The sequence below is a fragment of the Prionailurus viverrinus genome, chromosome D3, assembly GCF_022837055.1.
Source record: "Prionailurus viverrinus isolate Anna chromosome D3, UM_Priviv_1.0, whole genome shotgun sequence".
NCBI classification, from domain to species: domain Eukaryota; kingdom Metazoa; phylum Chordata; class Mammalia; order Carnivora; family Felidae; genus Prionailurus; species Prionailurus viverrinus.
The window spans coordinates 36,059,628-36,067,298 of record NC_062572.1 but is presented as its reverse complement, the minus strand read 5'-3'; positions in this window follow the sequence as shown (position 1 = coordinate 36,067,298).

The following is a 7,671-nucleotide window of genomic DNA, read 5'->3' as shown; positions in this document are numbered from 1 at the left end:
AGTCCGCCAGGCTTGGGCACCAAGGACAATTAAGTTGTTGGCTGTCTCTTGTGCCTCATTTGCTCCCTTCCAGTGAGAACGTAAATGCTTGGCACTAAGTGTGCTCCAGGAAATTCCAGGCTTCTGTCGAAGACCATTAGGCTGCGCCATGGGTTGCCGTGAAGTCTCAAAGTCTAGGGCAAATAATATGAATAAGCAACATTACTGCCTCCCCATCTCTTATCAGAAAGTCAAACAAGGCAGCTCAGCATTGACAATGAGCCGTAAGTGGGCTGGAGGAACTGAAGGGGCTGCTGGAAATGAAGGGGGAAGTCACCTCAGCTTGTTTCCAGTCTCCTCCTGGCTCCTGGCAGCTGGCAAGTTGAACACATGCAAAGGGAGAAGGGCTTCTGGGGCTGGGCCACCACTTCTTGAGACCCTAGATCCATAGCTCTTTCCAGGCTAGGGACTCTGTAAGAAATATACAAAGCTGGATGCTCTCAGATGTGCCAGCCCCGTCTGGAGTATGGGCACGGAGGGACAGGAGGGTCGATTGCGAAGTGTCTGGGGTAGCTCGGACTCCACGCCCGTTGCAGTGAGTGTTTACCGTGATACTGCGAGGAAGCGCCCTCTCCAATGATTGGACAGTGACGAGGGAGTTGAACCTAAGGTTCAAGTAGCAAGTGCAAGTAGCTTGCCCGAGGTTGCAGACTTAGCAAAAGTGGCAAGTAAGATTCTTAACAGAAAGTGCCTGATTATGAACCTTTAACACCTTTAATCGCGAGGAGCAAGACTAGGGAAGTGGAAAGAGCCGAAGACCTCAGATGGACAGAGCGCAGACGGCGCTCCAATTCCTCCGCCATCGTCTTGCCTTTGCCCCCCCTCCCCCCCCCCCCCCCCCCCTCTAGTTTCCTTCATTCCTCTCTGGCAAGAACAGAACTTGAGCTACCCACTCGAGCCTTCTGGGCCTGTCATCACCAAAGCCTTGCTCTGATGTGGCCAAGCCACGTGCGTGCACTTTCTCTGTGGCCCCAATTCGGTGTTGCTTGTTCTGATTCGACTTCATAGAGACTGTCCCGTGGGTGACTCACGGTAATCCCGGATTACTGTATAATACAACAGTGAGCTGGGCAGTTGTTTATCTAGCTCTGATCTTGTTCTTAAAAATGTAAGGAATTTCTCTTCTTTAACAAGTGCCATTTCATCTCAGACCACTTTAAAACAAAACAAAGGTTCTGGTGACAGCTTAGAGACCAAGTGACTCCACCCTGTGGGCAGGAACCCTGTGGGGCCCTTATCTTCACCTTATAACTACCCTTGAACCACACCTGTCCCTTGTTCAAACCGACGTAGGAGAGGCCTCGGGCAAGGAACAGAACTCCCTGTGCCCGGTTCAGATGGTTACCAAGGCAAGAAAAGGAAATGAATTCTGCCAACTCCCCACCTTGCCTGTGGGGATAAAAACTCAGAGTACCCATTTCCCACAAGGAAAGTACCAATTCTCTGCGTGAAAAGTTTCCAAACCCAGATAAGTGTATTAGGGAAAATAAGGGCTTTTTTTTTTTTTTTATTTTAGTTTTTCGATATCGGATTTTATTTCCTTTTTTTCCCTTTCAATTTCATTTTGAAAGTTAAAGACGTTACTCTCTTATTCGCTGCAGTTCAAGGCGTTGCAGGGCAACTTTGTTCCAGAGCTGGGAGCAGAGGAGGCGTTGAAATAGAACAGATACTGTCGCTTTTGCTGATTGATTCAGGTCCCTGGTAGCTCGTGTCTCTGGAGAGTGAATGAATGCTTGATACATCAGGACCTATTTATGTTTCATTGGTGTCATTCTACATGCTCTAAAGTACCTCTGTCTGAAGGTTTATCATTCAGCTGAGCAATATTTACTAAGCTCCTACTCCGTGTAAACCCCAGGGCTCACTACTGAGGAGCAGACAAAAATAAAGGTCATGATTCCTTTTTTTGTTTGTTTGCTTTTAAATGTATTTATTTAGTTTGAGAGAGAGCATGCGTGCACACAGAAGGGGCAGAGAGAGAACCCCAAGCAGGCTCCACACTGTCAGCGCAGAGCCCAATGCTCGGCTCGACCCCATGAACCGTGAGATCATGACCTGGGCCAAAATTAAGAGTCAGATACTTGGGGCGCCTGGGTGGCGCAGTCGGTTAAGTGTCCGACTTCAGCCAGGTCACGATCAAGTTCGATCGAGTTCGAGCCCCGCGTCAGGCTCTGGGCTGATGGCTCAGAGCCTGGAGCCTGTTTCTGATTCTGTGTCTCCCTCTCTCTCTGCCCCTCCCCCGTTCATGCTCTCTCTCTCTCTGTCCCCAAAATAAATAAAACGTTGAAAAAAAAATTAAAGAAAAAAAAAAAAAAGAGATACTTAACCAACCCAGCTACCCAGGTGCTCCTGTCATGATTCCTTCTCTTTTTTAATTAAAAAAAATTTTTTTTAACATTCATTTATTTTTGAGACAGAGTGCGAGCAGGGGAGGGGCAGAGAGAGAAAGACACAGAATCCGAAGCAGGCTCCAGGCTCTGAGCTGTCAGCACAGGGCCCGACGTGGGGCTCGGGGTCACCAACCACGAGATCATGACCTGAGCCGAAATGAAGAGTCAGATGCTTAACTGACTGGGCCACCTAGGTGCCCCCAGTCTGGAATTTTTAATTGACTATTTCTTTTGCTTTAAACTGATCGATTTTCAGCTATCTTAATGAAATCATTATAGTAAATTTCTAAATTATTGTAATACATACCCTCTACCAGTTTCCTCTTGCTGCTGGTTCAAATGTCCACATAATTAATGACTTAAGACAATACTTATTCTCTTAAACTTCTGGAGGTCAGAAGTCTGAAATGGGTCTGAGTTAAAACCAAGGTGTTTGTCCGGAGGCTCTAGGGGAGAACCTGTTTCCTTGCATTTTCTAGCTTCTGGCCGGCTTCCTGCATTTATTGGTTCTCATCTTCCTTCTCCATCTTCGAAGCCAACAGTGTGGAATCCTCAAGTATCCCTCCTTGACTCTGACCCCTCCTGCCTTCCTCTTCTACTTTAAAACACTGTGATTAGGGGCGCCAGGGTGGCTCAGTTAAACATGAGACTCTTTATTTTGACTCAGGTCATGGTCTCGCAGTTCGGTTTGTGGGATTGAGACCCACATTGGGCTCAGCACCGACAGCGCGAATCCTACTTGGGATTCTCTCCTCCCTCTCTCTCTGCTCCTCTCTCGCTCTCTCTCTATCAAAATAAATAAATAAACTTAAAAAAATTTGTGATTATAGTGGGTCCACCTGGATGATCCAGAAGAGTCTCTTTAAAACCAGCTAACGAGCCATCTTAATTCCATCTGTAATCTTAATTCCCCCTTGCCATGGAACCTAAACACATACAAAGGTTCCAGGCTTTAAATTTTTTTTTTTAATGTTTATTTATTTTTGAGACAGAGAGAGACAGAGCATGAATGGGGGAGGGGCAGAGAGAGAGGGAGACACAGAATCGGAAGCAGGCTCCAGGCTCTGAGCCATCAGCCCAGAGCCCGACACGGGGCTCGAACTCACGGACCGCGAGATCGTGACCTGAGCTGAAGTCGGAGGCTTAACCGACTGAGCCACCCAGGCACCCCTAAAGGTTCCAGGCTTTAGAGTGTGGACATCTTTGGAGGGGGCATTATTCTGCCTACCCCCATGCCATATTAGAGATTGAATGTCACTTTAAGGAAATCCAGGGCAAAAGTTATCCCAAGAATGAAGCGGTTAGTTTAACAAAAACCACGCAGATGACCAAGATACTGTTAAGTTTATCTAAACAAACTGCTAATTGCTCCCAAACTGCTAACGCATGCTCCCAACGCCATTGGTTTCTAATTCAGCTTTCCCATAGGCTCCAGAGTTCCAAAAAGGGCACTTGGTGATTTTGAGTGCACTTCTGATCCTATGACGCTGACTTTAGGATAACAGAATGAATGGCATTCGTGTGTCATTTACTGTTGTTGGCCCGGGACAACCCTGGACTTGTTCTCTGCTCAGCCCCAGGGCATCAGCCGTGCTGCATGAGATGAGGGTGTGTGTTCCAGGGACATGACCTCCGTGTCCAACATGCCTGGCCCTGTCACAGGTACAGGAGATCCACAGGCAGGGTAGAGAATCCTGACCTAGAAGGGAACCGAGAGATTGTCTGTTTTTTGTTTTTTTGGTTTTTTTTTTTTCCCTTCCAGCTTATCTTATGGATGGAGAAAACGAGGCCCCAGGACTCTAAGTGACTTTAAAAAGACATTTGGTAGTGTCAGAGACCAGAGCTGGAAGCAGACCTTTGAGGGGCCAAACAGAACCTCCTATTTTCAGCCTGCAAATCACCACAGGTGACATCTATAATTCTTTTAGAAGAAAACTTGCTTTTGGGGCACCTGGGTGGCTCAGTCGGTTAAGCATCTGACTTCGGGCCAGGTCATGATCTCACGGTTCATGAGTTCAGGCCCCATGTCAGGCTCTGTGCTGACAGCTCAGAGCCTGGAGCCTGCTTCGAATTCTGTGTCTCCCTATCTCTGTCTGCTCCTTCCCTGCTTGCATTCTGTCTCTCTCTCTCTCTCTCTCTCTCAAAAATAAACATTAAAAAAATTAAAACATGGAAGAAAGCTTGCTTTTAACAAGAAGCTCGATGTCACGTAATGTTCCAAGACTAGAGTCTCATGATAACAGAACGAAACGCCTTTGTTCCAAAAGCATAAAGGACATAAGACGCGGTGAAATGAAGTGAAGGAAAAGTAACACAGTGAAGATAACGGTGAAGCCTGTATTCAGAAGAAGCTGCGAAGTGGGGCCAGAGAGGGACACGTGTCACTGCCCCGATCCCACCGCGAGGCGGGGGATTCATGAGGCCAGCTGCACCCCCGCACCGAGTGAGCTCAGCCTGCTGGCCCAAGGCAACAGTGCCACCCAGACTACGGACTTCTCCCCAGGCCTTGCTCAGGCCTACTGTAGTCAATCATGCATCCACCCATTCATTCATTCTCAGGCCACAAGTCTGTAATAAGCACCTGCACTGAGCGTCCGAGCAGGGGCGACCGGAGACAATGAGGTCATGAACACGCCTGCGGGCGTTGACTTCACGGAGCCTCCTGTCCCGTTGAGTTGTGGCAGTATGAAACTTTCATCCAACTGAGGCGAGCACACTCTGAGAAGTACCGCAGCTAGAAATGTTCGAGTGTGCAGAAGGACCTCCCCAGGGTGAGTCCAGAAAAAAGGCACTCAGGCGGGTGCCCTGAGAGGGGCTGCATCCTATAGACCAGCTCAGAGGCGCCTCTCTTTTCTGAAGAGTAAAGTCTGTGTGTCTGCTGCTTGGCACTCTTTCCCCCTCCCCCGGAAAGCATTGTCATAACTCAATGGATGTCTCGTAATCTGTCCATTTCAGCCCTTCCAGTGAGTAGATTCTATCCTCAGGCCAGCAATCAGTAAATATATGTTAATTGCTCACTGGGGCCCTGAGATCAGGAGGTGCAGAGTGCTTCCTTATTTGACACTTCCATTAAAAAAAAGGTTTTTTTTAACGTTTATTTATTTTTGAGACAGAGAGAGACAGAGCATGAATGGGGGAGGGGCAGAGAGAGAGGGAGACACAGAATCGGAAGCAGGCTCCAGGCTCGGAGTTGTCAGCCCAGAGTCCGATGCGAGGCTCGAACTCACGGACCGCGAGATCGTGACCTGAGCTGAAGTCGGACGCTTAACCAGACTGAGCCCCCCAGGCGCCCCGACACTTCCACTTTTTAAATGAACCCAGACCTGAACAAAGACGGAAAACATGGTACTCTCGGTGACAGTTTTGAAGGGACAACTCGTGTTACATGGTAGATTTAATTGTGGGGTGTTCTCCCTATCAGGGACTGGCAGTTTGATTCAAGAGTAGTTTGTCAGGGGGGTCTCCCATGATAGACATCTGTGTCAGCTGTGTTTTAGAAAGAGAAATATATTTCCTGCATGAAGGCTATTGAGATGATTTATACGTTTTTAATGCAGAAAAATGACATCTAGTTGAACAATGAATCCTTTTAGGTATTAAATTATACAAAACGATTTCTGACAAATAGGCGTCAGATTAAAAAAAATACGTGGGCTACTTAATTCAGTTTCACATCATTTGACCTTGATATTCTGATTCATTGTCACATGAAATGAGCTTTCATGAGAGAGACCAATTTATTGCTATTACTTTTCTTCCTATTTCCTTCTTTATAGTACTCCTGAAATAGGGCTAGAGTTATTTTTAAAAGCACAGCTCTTTATGTGCATCTGATCAACAGCAAATAAATCTAGAATTTTAAATAAAGTAAATTGGAGGATCTTTATAAGTCTCACCATGGAGACCAGAGCGCGAACTGTTACCATGGAAACAGTTTTAAGTCCACTCTGCCTGGAGTTATGAATACCACACATTCAGGTATTCGCGTGGATTGGATATGATGCGAAAGCATTTTAAGTTTCTCACTGGAAGCATGACCTTCGTATCAAATGAATTTCAATGCCCTAGAAGTGCCCTCATCTCTGGTACAGGAAGGGGAAACCCATGGCTTCTGGACTCCCCCCCCCCCCCCCCCCCCCCGGTCCTGATTGAGTTTGGAGTAGAGGCTAAGCAATTCATGTTTTACACAAGCTTCTCAGGCGCTGCGAAGAGCCAGGCCAATGTGAGAATCTCGCAAACAAGGGTCTGGGTAGGTAGTCATCAGAAATGGTGTCTCAGTTTGGTTTTGGTTCAATAAGAGTTTTTCCTGCTCTTTTATTTTTATTATTTTATTAATTTTTATTAATTTTCTATTTGAGAGAGAGAGAGAGAGGGTGTGAGCCAGGGAGAGGGGCACAGAGAGAGAGAGAGAGAGAGAGAATCTCAAGCAGGCTCCATATAGCACGGAGTCCAACACGGGGCTCTACCATACAACCGTGGGATCATGACGTGAGCTGAAATTGAGAATCTGATGCTCAACTGACTGAGCCACCCAGGCGACCCTAGAGATGTATCTTCATATTGAAAATGAATCACAATAGATTACAATTTGTAAAAAGGTAGTTCTTTCCTAAGTGTTTATACTCAATTCACTTATCTTACTCTATTTAGTAATTGGACACATTTTAGCCATCGCTTTAAAAAGAAATGTTCATTTATGTATTTATTTTGAGAGAGAGAGAGAGAGTGAGTATGGGCAGGGGAGGGGCAGAGAGAGAGAGAGAGAGGCAGAGAGAATTCCAAGTAGGCTCTGCACTGTCAGCGCAGAGCCCAATGTCCAGCCTGATCTCCCAAACCGTGAGATCATGAACTGAGCCAAAATCAAGAATCAGATGCTTGATCGACTGAGCCACCCAGGTGCCCCTAGCCATCACTTTCAGAGGGATTTTTACAATTTAAATTCCCTTAGATATTTCCAACTATTTGTTTAATTATAAGCTACTTGATTTTTTTAAGGACCTCAAACTTTCAAACTTTCTCAAATTCTTAAATTTAACTTGAAATTTGAACTTCGATTGTCTTCAGTATTCTAACAGTACAAAAGCACCGTGAGATTTCACCAAAATCGTCACAGATCAAATAGCTACACATTTTAAATTTGAATCACTGTGCTAATTTCTCTGACTCTGACCACCCAATCGTTAAACACTTGGCAAGTAGACCTCCTTTCTGATCCACCGTCTGTGGTGGACCTGCCACCAAG